We start from the raw sequence: 14,438 nt of genomic DNA, 5'->3' as shown, positions 1-14,438 counted from the left end.
ATATATAACCGTGCATATGTATACGTGCCTAGGGTCAACACTCATGATGGCTAGTCGGTCCTTACCAAGAAATAATCATATCTAATTATCGTATCATGGTTCTTACCAAGAAATAATAATATTTAATCATCGTATGATGGCTAGTTGGTCATTACCAAGAAATAATCATATCTAATTATCGTATGATGGTCCTTACCAAGAAATAATCATATCTAATCATCGTGTGATGGCTAGTCGGTCCTTGCCAAGAAATAATCATATCTAGTTATCGTATGTTGGCTAGTCGGATCTTACCAAGAAATAATCATATCTAATCATCGTATGATGGCTAGTTGATCCTTATCAAGAAATAATCATATCTAACAAAATATATGGTCCCCATGATAACTATTTAAAATGATTGTGTAATTGCTACTTCTCCTGAATGGATAACAAGGGGATTTCACTTAAAAGCATCTTTTGATATCATGTTGATCTTAAAAGAAAACATGGTGCCAGTCTAAAATCCAGTATGGTTGCCATGACATGGTACCAGTCTAAAATCCAGTATGGTTGCCATGACATGTTGCCAGTCTAAAATCCAATATGGTTGCCATGACATGGTGTCAGTCTAAAATCCAGTATGGTTGCCATGACATGGTGCCAGTCTAAAATTCAGTATGGTTGCAATTGCCGTCATCGTGAAAATCTTGCTCCATCTAAATGGATTGTCATATTTACGTAAGGTATTAACCAAACGACTTTTAATAATGCCTGGTCGGTCCTAAACGAAAACGGTGCCATCACATCCATTATAGCTGCCACAGCGACAAATCTGAATGTTCCGTATTATTAAAGAATATTAGAAATGCACCCATCAGTGAAAAAGAAGAGGCGGTCTAATCTTAGAATCCTGGAACTCCGTTACAGCCATTAGAGCGCCCGTTCCTTTTTACTGAATGTTCTGAGGGTATGTCTTCACTTATTATGCTTTCTCTTTGGGGTTGACACTATGCCCTCACCTAACGTTCTCTATACAATTCTTAGAATGGACAGATTGACTGCATGTGTAAATTTTTATTGGATTATTGTACTCCTGGCTTACTAGCTAATCTACAGGTTTTTGCACTGTTCCCCATCTTTCAATACATCTCTTATGTATTTATAACAAAATGATTTTGTTTACATGATCTGTATAGTTCCAACATATTTTCATCTGTAATATATATTTTATCACCTAACTGGTTTTGATATGAACTTTAATTGCAGTTTTTAAATTGATGGTCTGTGCATTGCAATTATGATTAAATATGCACGACCCTCTTGTATTTACTTTATGTTCCCAGGCGTTAAAGACATAAAACATACACCGTCGAAGCAGAGATTCACCACGATCAATCCAGCCATTCGTATGGTCATTATAGTGCAGTCAAAACCCACTATCTCACCTGTCCAAGTCTGATTATATGGATATCATGAAACATATACCGTGGAAGCAGAGATTCATCACGATCAATCCAGCCATTCGTACGGTCATTATTGTGCAGTCAAAACCAACTAGATCACCTGTCCAAGTTTGATTATATGGATATCTCCTGAAAACTAAGCATTTCTAGGGGTTTTCACGATGTTTGCCCTTATAAACTGTTTTCACGATGTTTGCCCTTATAAACTGTTTTCACGATGTTTGCCCTTATAACTGTTTTCACGATGTTTGCCCTTATAAACTGTTTTCACGATGTTTGCCCTTATAAACTGTTTCCACGATGTTTACCTTTATCAACTTGTTTACGCTTTTCAACTGTTTCCACGATGTTTAGCCATATCCAATAAAAATTTGCATTTGTTAAAAATCCATATTCATATAAACCTTCTAAGAATAAAGGGGGACGCACCGGAATTCATACCCAGATTTCCACTAGTACTACAGAACGTATCATGTTATCGCATTTAAAATCAGCGTTACATATCACGATGATGCGTGATTGGTGGCCCTGGACGTCCGATTGGTCTAAATCGCGCGTCGTTATCTATCATGGTCATTTCTCCTCTGTCCACGTAGGTTCCGGTAGCTTCCCGTGGGTCGGTGGTTCTTACTGGTGTTTCCGGGGTTCTTCCTCCACGAATTATACTAGCTGCCACGCATAACCTGTTTTGCTCTGAAAAATGGCGTTAAACCACAAAACAATAATAACAGACTGATAGGTGATTGTGCCATATTCCACAAGAATATGTCCCTTGTTAACACTTCTCTCTTCAGAACTGTGTTCAGCCAATAATGAATGTTCCTCACTGTGTTGATATATTGGTGTAACATTCTCCACATGACACGGTGTAACGTATTTTGCATGGCATGGTGTCTCAGTATGACATATTTCGCAGGATAAGGTGTCTCTATGTAATATTTTAACTCATCTCTGTTTGCTTTGCTACACGACTGCGTTTCTGTCTGGCATATGTTGATATTTCTTTTTTGATTTTACATCAAGTCGAGAAATAATGGTCTATTCCACAGGATTGGGTATCTATAGAAACATCAGGATCTTAAAAACATCGATTCCTGTAAATCTTCTACACTTTTGGGATATAGTCTTTTATAGTTCAACGCATTGCATTGGACGTAATTTTGAAATTGTTATTAAGATATTTTGCTATTTCTATTTACACCCCTATTTGAAAGAAGATTATTCATTTTGTATGGATTGTATTACAAGGTCATTCATTTGTACGATTTGACTTAGAATGTCATTGCTTTGTATGACTTTTATTAGAGGGCCGTTCCTTTGTATATGACTTTTGCATGTACACCGTACATGTATTTAACAGATGGTTGGCACTGCATCCAGGGATATCACCCTAATTGAACTCCACATTGCATTTTTTAAAAAAAAATGCATTTAATGAAACTATGGAAAAGGCTTAAGAAAATAGCAAGCGAGGAGTCGCATTTGTTAAGTCTGTTGTATGTGTTATTGCATTGCGCAATCCACTGTTGTGTAATGTACTTTATGAAGTCCACTATTGTATGTGATTTACATTATGAGTCCATTGTTTTACGTGTGATTTACATTGTGAAGTCCACTATTGTATGAGTGACTTCATTGCGAAGTCCACTGTTGTATGTGTGATTTACAATGTGAAGTCCACTGTTGTATGTGATTTAGCTAATGGAAATATACAGCACTTTACTCAGATCCACATAACAGTTTTAAAGACAAGGGGAATTAATTATAAACATTTTAGTGGCTAGTCTGTGTTTAAAAAGTCTTCGTTATGAATAAAGCTCTTAAGTCCCTAAGTCGTTTCATTATGAATAAGGATCTTATGTCCCTAAGTCGTATCATTATAAATATAGATCTTAAGTCCCTAAGTCGTATCATTATGAATATACTTCTTGAGTCGCTAAGTCGTATCTGCTCTATCGTCGAAACATTGGTATACCATTTCACTGTTGCCAATAAAACTCATGTTGGAACATTAAATCACATAGATCGGTGTTACGGAGATAAACGAAGAACCTAGTTTAACGTTGTCATATTTATGCAACACTCCGCCTTTCACTATTCAAGATGAGTAAAAGCGATTCATTAAATAAATAAACTCACGTGTTATCAAGATAGTCCGAGCTACTGCTAACACATTAATTTCTCATATGAAATAAAATTATAAATCCAAACTTCTTAGACCTGCTATACTTTAAACATTTTGTCTTAGTATTGGTATGGATTACAAATGCACGACTACACACTATAACAGCTTTCCTATACGAAGAGCGACAGATTTTCAGAAATTAGCATTAGTGGTTTATCAAAAAATATAAATCATTCTTCCTATTGCATGGATTCATCCTTGTCATTATTGTACATTTATGGCTACGTAAAATATTCTTCTATTTTGAGATCGACGGTTTTAAGTCCCTAATGCAAGGCCCAATTATAAATCGGGTTCAACTGCCAATACCATTTACCCTGACCTGAGGTTGCATAATGCGCGGACTAATCAGGGTCTCTTTTGTATTCTACAGATTAGTCCTTACAAACTGCAAGGACCCAGATTTGCCGGTACATCATGTGACGGCAGAACTGGATCTGTGCAGTGTGAAGCTGGATCCGATTTATACCTGGATCTGTGCAGTGTGAAGTTGGATCCGAGATATACACCTGGATCTATGCAGTGTGAAGTTGGAGCAGGCTATGGATCTGGTTAGTGTGAAGCTGGATCCTATTTATACCTGGATTTGTTCAGTGTGAAGTTGGATCGGTTCTATACGCGAATATATATTACATAGTATAAAAGGTGTAAGAAGGGATACTGATGAACTAAAAGTATATTGTGCAGTAACAGAGTGGCAGATAATTCAAAGTAACCAATTTGTATGTGTACAAATTTCATAAAGTTCTCACAAAAAAATATTTGAAAATGAGCATTGTATTGTTGAAGGCTAATTGTGAGATCAATCGGCTTTGGAAAAATAAGAAACAAACCCAAGAATTTAGATACCCTATATTTCTTAATATACCTTCGTGAAACCCTGAACTTAGATAATGTTGTCAGTCTCAGTATTCCCTGAATCACCTGACCCATTATTCACCTGTAGTGTGTACAAGTTTTCGCATTTATTGAAATGACATGTAAATCAAATCGCAGAGGTTACCGTATCACACTAATATTATTAAATATTTCTTGATCAACATATTTTTACGTTTCTCTTTCAGATTATTAGACATCTACATGCAACTTCTTGTAAAACATTTACCAAAATAATTTTTTTTTTAAATCGTTGATTTGGTATGTTCACCCAAACCTACTTTAGATACATTCACAGGCGATTTCAAATGTTTGTCGAGTTTTCGTACATGTTTAATTTGGTTTTTTTTTTTGGTTGTTTCTTTTTTATTTCTTATTTACACTAAATTATTATTCGTTGCAAATGTGATAGTGTTTGTTTTAGTTGTTATCTTCTTGCTCATGTCAGTAATTGTTTAAGATGAAATTGTCCATTGGCTTTTTCATCTCTAGATTCTTTTGTGGTATTTCATTCTTCCTATCTGTGTAACTCTTCCACGTGGGATTGAAATGTGCCACCTTTTTTTCAGAGAAATTTAAAATTTGCCTCTGTGTCACTCTCCAAAGCATCCATCGCACTTCGTTGTAGTTACACAATTAAAATAAAATTGCACATGCGTGACAGACTAATTGCTGAGCACGACCAGCGGCCACGTTTTTGAGGGGTTTTGGGGACAAAACTTGTCTCAGCTCTCTTCTGAACCACGGGGGTTCGTTACAAAGAAAAGTAGGAGTATCCGTCCATGAATCAAGGGATGGGGGTTCTAAACTGTAAAAATATTGTTACAGGTTAGACTCCTAATTTTCTTTGTAACGAACCCCTGTGTTCTGAAAGACTATTTGGTAGAACCATATATATAAACGCATAGATCTGTATTTGACCCCTTGAAATCACGATTGCTGAGAAGAATCTGCAGACAGAATGAAAATTCTTTTTAAGTCAAATATTGTAAGGAAAATGTGTCAGGCTATGGTTCGGTGCATTTATAAATCAGATTGGTTGATATTTGTATATTTAAGTTCGTAAACCAGACTTCATTACAAGTCACACCCACACCCCGACATAGTAGGCCTAGTGCCCAAGTCATCTTAAACACTTTTGCAATTCCGTCTTTAAAAGGATGAGCAAGATCATGGATGCAAATAATAAGTTCAAAAGTTCGCATTGTTTCATTCATTTTTATTTTAATTTAAATTATGAAGACATGCATAATGCCGATGAGTGTCATGAGATGTATCGGTGATGTTCGGGATCTGTACTACTGCAGTTAATTATAACGACCATCAATGGGCGCCCGCACACAGGAGAAGGGGAGGGGAGGGGCAATTCCCCACCCCCACCCCCATTTCACCTTTAAACATGTTTTGACCTTCATCCTTAAAACGTAATGGCTGACCATTACGTTCACCTCCTCCCCCCCCCCCAACATAATTTTGCGGGAGCCCCGTACGACCTTAAAAAATGGTTATGGGGACATATTTATTGGTTAGATCTGTAATCACCACGTTTTTTTTTAATTTGTGGATTTATACCCGTACTAATTGGAGTGAACTCTATGCATGTATTTTCATTTTCACGTGTTTTTCGTAGTGAATCTGGTTTTCTTTAAATTTCTGCAACATTTACAGATTTTCTTCGTTGTTTTCACAATAAATATTTTGAGAAGTGTATTTATATGTTCAATTTGGTTTCCTACAGCAACACTAGAAATGGTCTGTTCTTGATATCACGTGACTATATGACCTCTGATGTCATTGACATGTAGGTTCCGAGATTTGTATAGTCATGTGACTCGAAATGCAAATGGCCAGGTCCAGGTTAAATTTCAGCAATGATGTACTATCGTTTAGTCTGTCAGCGGATTAAAGACATGGTGAATGCTATGCTCACGATTTTTGAGAAAATAAATCATATTCCTATCGATTTCATGCAGATATATCGCGATGAAAGGTCGTGCAAGTGTGCTGTCGGCTAGAAAGCGGGAAAGCGGCTATCCGATGCCGATGGTGTAGGCGAATTCCAACTTTTCGATAGTGAATGGACTAAGACCCTACACGCCAACATAAATGTCCAGATGTCAAAAAATGGGATGGCAAGGGTCAGAGGAAACTCGGACTAGTCTAGTCCTTACTGTATTATCCATATTAGCTTTTATTAAAACTTACACACAGTGCCAAATAGGATACATATATGGACAAAACTAGTTAGAAGTTATATGTTTGCAGTGTCTACCATCTTCGCTACCCAAGGTTCCAATATGATAACTCTGTCTACACCTTGGCGTATTGAGCACATATTTCTGTGCATCGGGTCTGTGGATTTAAAAAAATAATGAAAGTCAAAATTAAGTTGTTCAAATTTGAAAGCTGTTCCCACATGATTGAGAGAAGGGGAGCACACGACTAACTTGAATGGACTTAAACCTTTCACTGAAATACACTTGCAATGGCTTCCCTCTAGTACGTAGTCATACTTTCGATATTAAACTTACAAAGTATCCTTTTTAAGTCAATTACCTCCACCATTTTTTGGCCGATGTACATACAATACACCACTGTTACATGGACATAGTACACAATTAATTTTACTATATGTTCTCTACATTTGTTTCTCAGTGCTGACCTTTCCACTGTGTGACAATCAATGCAAATCATATGTTAATCTAAAATACCTTCAAAGATGACTTCATGGTGAAGTTCTTGTCAAAGGTTGACCTGCTCTTTTTTTAGATTATTGACTGTCAACATAACTGCATGTAACCAGAACACGAATTTCACTTCCGGATCATCACCAAGGCCTTATTACTCACTGTGCACTGTCGCCAAAATACATACAGACAACAACACCCTGAGCTCATATTACCAAGAATAAACAGTTACCTTTAAATCCCTACCAAAAATGCATAAATAAAACTCTTCTATCACCACCAAAATGAGAGAAGAAAAAATGTTCTAAAAATAGACTAGAACTACATTCGTGGGTACTGAACTGGAAGTATTAATTGTGATGTAATTCCTGACAGGCTCCATGTTTTACGCCAATTTTAGTCAAACTTTTATATTTGCATGCTATACCTATTTCAACTTTATACATGAAGTCTTTTTGAATTTCCTTGCAAGGAAAACATGTGACACCTGTCAGAAAGTATGTAGTGCTGGTGTTCCACAGGGTGCAAGTTCTGGTCCAAGTGCTCTTGAGAAACCAAAACTAAATTTACTATATCTTCCTTAATTATAGGAATTTTTCAATGCAGTAAAAACCTAATTGTGATACAAGATAAGCCCTGTCTGAAAATATGTTTGAAAATTACAAATGTTGATAAATTCAGTTTTAATGGCAAATTAAATAAACATTTAAATTTTAAAAACTAAATTTTATTGAAAACTTAAATTTTCATACAAGTTTTAAAACACAGTTTGACAAATTTTAGACAGAAAAGTTGACTAATGAATGATATTTAAAACAAATGGTAGTTTGGGTCTGTATAACTGATAACAATTTCCCCAGGGGTAGTGAAGCATCATAGCTCATAGTGATTTTGGCAGCAAACTGCAATATGCCTGTCCAGATGCATATAGGTGTACACACTAAAGAAACACTGATAGGTGCTATGTTCCACATTTATTGTGTCAGGTACTTAGGCAGTTGTTTCCATAACTAATAGCACATTCAGATTTAAAGTTCTAATGGGACCACTACCATGTTTTATAGCAAAAATGTATTCCATTTCAATGTCGATAACAACAAAAGGTGGCAAAGGGATAGGAAAATAGTTTCTAGGGAGGTTCTACCTTACTGAAAAATGGTGCTGATCTCTCTCATGAAAACCTAAGCCATGTCTTTGAGGTGCCATATATCAGTGTGGTGATATGAACTAATCTTGGTCACTTATGGCAGTACACTGCACATGCCCTTATGAAACCATGCTATTACCACCAGACTACTCAGGAGAGCTTCCAAGCTAATCCAACTCTAACACTTTGTTCCAGATACCAGGCTAGACCTGAAAAGATACAATATGTTTCACTTAATTCTAGAAAACAGTAAGATCTATGTAAATGAAGTTAAACTGTGTTAGATATAGTGATTTCAAATTAACATTAAGGTTGCAAGCATGGGGGAAAATATTAAACTTGACAGAGTGACACTCAGAAATGTGAAGCAATGGCCATGTATTAAAGTGTTAAATTCATCCTAAAAGTATATGAGGTTTCTAGAAGCACATTTAGCCATTTACAAGTTAAATAACTAATCAGGTAGACTATGTATCATAAAGTTTAAGGCAATGTTGGGGCGGTGAGGTTTGATCATTGATGTAAACATTATTACATACCAGTATACAGGAAAGTCAAGTGACAATGTACTAAATTAGAATGTGTTACTATACGCATTCTTATTCATGAGGGAAATAACAATTTTGGATATTGCAAGTGAATACAGCCAAATGTGGTCATACAAATCAACTATAAGTACCAATAAATCCTATATCATCAGCTAAATGTGAAATTCTCATCCCCAAAACTTGTAAACAAGGATGGAAATTTGCATATGTGGGACACATACGATGTACTTGTTAAGATCAAATGTGCAAACATAATTCAAATTATCTATTTGAACATTTATATGGTATTTTGAAGAGTGTTGGTTACCAATTATTAAGCTCATTGATTGAATGGAATCAGATATCAGCTGATGTTTCAATACCGCACTCTGTCAAAGTACTAAATTGAAATATGTTACCATACATAGGCATATTCATGATGAAAATAACATTTTGGGATATTTTCAGTGCACATAGCCGTAAATGTGCTTTACAGGTTCACTATAGGTACAATGTCAGCCAATATGATGTACTGAGTGTGAACTTTTGATCCCAAACATTCTAAAATGGATGGATATTTGTACATGTGGGATATGTAACCATGTACAAAGTTAAATTCAAATAATTTGTTTGAATGCTTCTTATGTAATCTTTAGAGTGTCAGTTAACAAATAGTATTAGTACTTAATAATGCATAAAGCAAGATGGATCATTAGAATTCCCATAACATCATATAGGCCACAATGCCGCACTACACCAATCAATATCTTAACCTAACTGAACAATAAAATGGAATGCATTTTGTATTCAACTTACATCATTTTGCTTTTTTCTTACATCCAAGGGTAAATATACCTGGGGGAAGCATATTTTATCCCTTTGACCTGTATTTCATTCTCAGACAGTTTAAAATGATTTAGTAGAGAACTTGAGTAGGTTCTAGTATAAAGTTTTCATCGCTGTCCTCTCACTAATACCTTATAACTATGTTTATAAACAATTACTGAAGGCTATACAAGCAGATGTTTGTTACTCAGGAAGTGACCCCATCATAAACACATAAATTAATTGATTGGACCCCTAATAAATAGTCTGAATGGCCAATACAAATTATAATTTTGTCTTCATGTATTTTTAATGAAGGTCTCATTTTGACTACAAAGATATTTTCTCTGACAAAATGTGACAAAAATCCAACATTGAAGCTTTTATATGGTGTAGGAATACATACATGCTGATAACATTTAATATGATTTCCAAAAATATTATATATGTGCATTTTAGGGGTTTTTTAATTATTTTTTTTAATTTTTTTTAAATTTTATTAAAATTTTTAAAATAAAAATTAATTTTTTACTTTTAATTTCATTCTTATATTTTAAAAGTCAATATACATGACATATTAAAATTTCATGTGTCTATCTTTAATAATAAAGATTTTATACCAATTTAAACTTTGCTCCAATACTGCCCTGACAGGACATAGTACACAATTAATTTTACTATATGTTCTCTACATTTGTTTCTCAGTACTGACCTTTCCACTGTGTGACAATCAATGCAAATCATATGTTAATCTAAAATACCTTCAAAGATGACTTCATGGTGAAGTTCTTGTCAAAGGTTGACCTGCTCTTTTTTTAGATTATTGACTGTCAACATAACAGCATGTAACCAGAACACGAATTTCACTTCCGGATCATCACCAAGGCCTTATTACTCACTGTGCACTGTCGCCAAAATACATACAGACAACAACACCCTGAGCTCATATTATCAAGAATAAACAGTTACCTTTAAATCCCTACCAAAAATGCATAAATAAAACTCTTCTATCACCACCAAAATGAGAGAGGAAAAAATGTTCTAAAAATAGACTAGAACTACATTCGTGGGTACTGAACTGGAAGTATTAATTGTGATGTAATTCCACATGCAGTTGGCATTACATACTAAGGGAGGTAACATGCAGTTGGCATTCCATACTAAGGGAGGTAACTTATGAAATGCAATAGATGTTGCTTGGACAATGCACTAAAATACCTGTTCGATCCACCAAGGTGTTGATATCGTTATCATATCGGAACTTTGGCTAGCGAAGATGAGTCTCGACAGACCAGACACATCTTATAGTTTGCAAGGCCCAATGCTCCATGCTGGTATCTCTTTTTTTTCAATCAGGTTTTTAGTAAAGCTTAATTTTCATCACATGCTTTGAGTCCTATACTGATGTATCACTTTTGATTGAATTTAAAATGTAACTTATTGTTCACCTCAATTTTTTTTAAGCATCCTTGAATTCCAAGCATGTTCTTTTTTAGTTGCCTAAATAAAATTCACTTTTCATGGCTCTCTCTATAAAATGCTTTATATTTTAAGCTATGCTCTGTGTGATGTGTGTGATTGTATTTATTATGCTGTATTGGTTTATTTTGTAAATTACATTGATTTTATATCTTTATTGTTTTTATGTCATGTTGGTAAAAAAAAAGATTCATTATTGTGTTGCTAATCCAAATTTTCCGCAATTTCAGAGAGAGGATCTTTGAAACTTTCTTGCATTTGACCAAAACAAATCCTAGTTAGTGTAGCAGTCCTCTAGGTGACTGTTTCTCATTTCCAGATCAAAAATCTGACCAGGGGCATGATGGGTAAGTTATGATTATTAGTCCAATTTTCATAAATTTTGTTGAGTTGAACGAATTGGAGTGAAAACATTGAACTATGAATGGATATGTCTGAATTAAATAGAGCTAATTAGTCATATATTTTGCTATATTTATAAGTAACTAAGTAAATGCTAACATTTTGCAGATATTTTGACTTGTTCAAAGGAAGGAAAGTTGAAACGTAGATAAAGTATTAAAACATTTTAATTAAATACTAAAATTCATGCTAACATTTATGTTTTCACTTTACATGTATTGGAGATCTACTTTGACAATTCATGATGGGATGATGACAATGGTTTGGTGGATAGTCACTATGTGTATGGTCTTGTGAGCACAGGTGTCAAAGATCTTTGGTCAAGGTAAACTTGGACAATATGAAGTTGATTCACACCTGTGCTGATAGGCAAATAATATTTATTACCTGCTTAGTGATTCTTGTTCATTGATTGATGGTTAATTATTAATTATATAGACTTGCACTACAGAAGGCTTTTGATCGAGTTATTACAAGTCCTTAATTATGCTTGATTAGTTTGGGATTTGACAGGTTACATATTTATTATAGAGGAGTTAAATTAGCAACAGTTAAGTACAATAATAGACGCCGAGTGGTCTAAAGCGTTCTCCGTTACGGATCACTGCCATCTCACCTCTGTCTGCGCCGGTTCGAGTCTCAGATTCAGCCAGTGTAGGTATGTGAGAAAGCTTGCCAGTAGCTTCTCGTGGGTCGGTGGTTCTTTCTGGAGTTTTCCTGGGTTCTTCCTCCACCATTAATACTGGTTGCCATATATAGCCTATCATGTGCTGAAAAATGGTGTTAAACCCCACAACAACAACAACAATAATAGACTTATTTTCTTTGTATCTTTCTCTCTCTCACCATACCTCCCTTCTAATTACATCTACTTTTTCTTTAAAATGATGATTCAGTTATTGATAATACCAATGTTATTACAATTGTATAATATTATATTTGGTTAAATTTGTTTATGTATTCAGTGATGGCGTTGTGATTGACAATTTAGTTTCATTTGTAGATCATAACATGTGGAATACAAATATTGGGGTACATGGTGGTACATGTACATATGATTGAATCAACTGGATAATCGACGATTAATACTTCACTGTAACATGCAATGGTCAGTGGATATAAAGCGATGGAAGTTTCTGTGATATATAACTTTGACCGTGGTATTTGACCTGGCATGTGTTTTCGGTGTGCTTTGTATAGAATGACTCATTGCAGATGTAAGCTTTGTGATAAGAAGAGACTGTCTTATAACATACTGATAGTTTGATGTCACGTTAGGTAGGATTTTTACATTTTACACCAGTAGATCAGGGTCTGTGTTTTTCAAAATAGAATTTCTATATTTTGCACCAAAAGATCACAGTTTGTGTTCACAACAGAATTACTACATTTTGCACCAAGAGATCAGGATCTGTCTTGTTTATTCTGTTTAAAGATGCATTTGATCCCAAAATCAGTTTGAAACTAATATTTGTACCTCTTAACTATTTGAAATAATCATTGCTGCCAAAATAACCCAGATTGTACAATTCAGCATATTTAATATTTGGGTAACTCCTGGTTTTGTGGAATAAATAGAGTATTGATTAGCATGGATGAAATAGAGAATTTGAAAATGAGGCTTGCTTACTAAAAATCAATTTACATATTTACTGCTTTCAAGGGGCTAGTCTGTTTTGCTAAGTTCAAGTTAATTATGTGTGGGTAGTATCCAGTTCTTAGCATATGCCACATCAACCTTCTTGCCACTTGGATTATGCATGTGTGAAAGTTTCGTGCAGAATATCACCCTAGACCATTTACATGTTGTCGGTCAACTGCTTAATGGTGTTGTTCCCTTTTAAAGATTCCCCCACCCCTTCATTTCTAGAATCTGGTTTAAATTTTTATGATATATTTTCATTTTTCCTAATTGGGAGATACACAAATTTGTGTCACATCATTATCTTGAGCTTTGTCATGGAATGAATCTGTATTATTCCAAGTCAACTTGAAGATTCAAGACTATTATGTGGCCTTACATCAGATTCTGCTCTATACAGTAGAATGTGTGTCATTCATGGGTTGGAAAAAAAGGTGATTCTAATGACTTGTGATGCTACATTACTTGTGTTTTTTGAAGATTTGTTTTTTGTTTTGTAGAGTGTAACACCATTTTTCAGCACATGATTGCCTATACATGGTGGCCAGTAAGTTTGGTGGTGGAAAATGTGGGAAGAACCACTGACCCATGGAAGCTACTGGCAGGCTTTCTCACATACTCGTGTTGGTAAAGTTTAGAGAAAATAGAGTGCCTTAAACAACTCAGCCACCTAGATGCTACCCCCCTGGGAAGATTTAATTGGTAAAGTAAACAATGTCATCTCATTTAATGTGTTCCTAATTGCATTTTGTTGCCAATCATTTTTTGTTCAGGCTCTCCAGCAGTCTTGCCTGTTGGTTAAGTTGTCATTGGGACATGTAGGGACACACTGTCATGGGAACCTGTAGGGACACACTGTCATGGGGACATGTTGAGACACCCTGTCATGGGGCCATGTAGGGACACACTGTTATGGGGCCATGTAGGGACACACTGTCATGGAGACATATAGGGATACCCTGGCAGTTTCAGGTGGGAGATTGTCCCCTAGGCTGGCTTAAGGTACAACACTATCTCAGTGAAATTGGGGATGTAGAATGGGCTTGATGTACCATCCTGTGTGATGTGTCAAGCAACTAATGAAGGCAGACATTTTGGCATGGAATGCATCCTGTGATGATGTTTATGCTGTGAAAGTCTTGGACATTTCAAAAAAGTACAGTTCTCTTAAAAATAGACTTTGTAAAATTGTGGATTTACCCTTTCTTGGATTAAGGCATGGG

The sequence above is a fragment of the Sinohyriopsis cumingii genome, chromosome 15 (genome assembly GCF_028554795.1).
Source record: "Sinohyriopsis cumingii isolate HCF-2022 chromosome 15, ASM2855479v2, whole genome shotgun sequence".
In the NCBI taxonomy this organism is placed as follows: Eukaryota; Metazoa; Mollusca; class Bivalvia; order Unionida; family Unionidae; genus Sinohyriopsis; species Sinohyriopsis cumingii.
Note: the sequence above shows the minus strand (reverse complement) of the source record.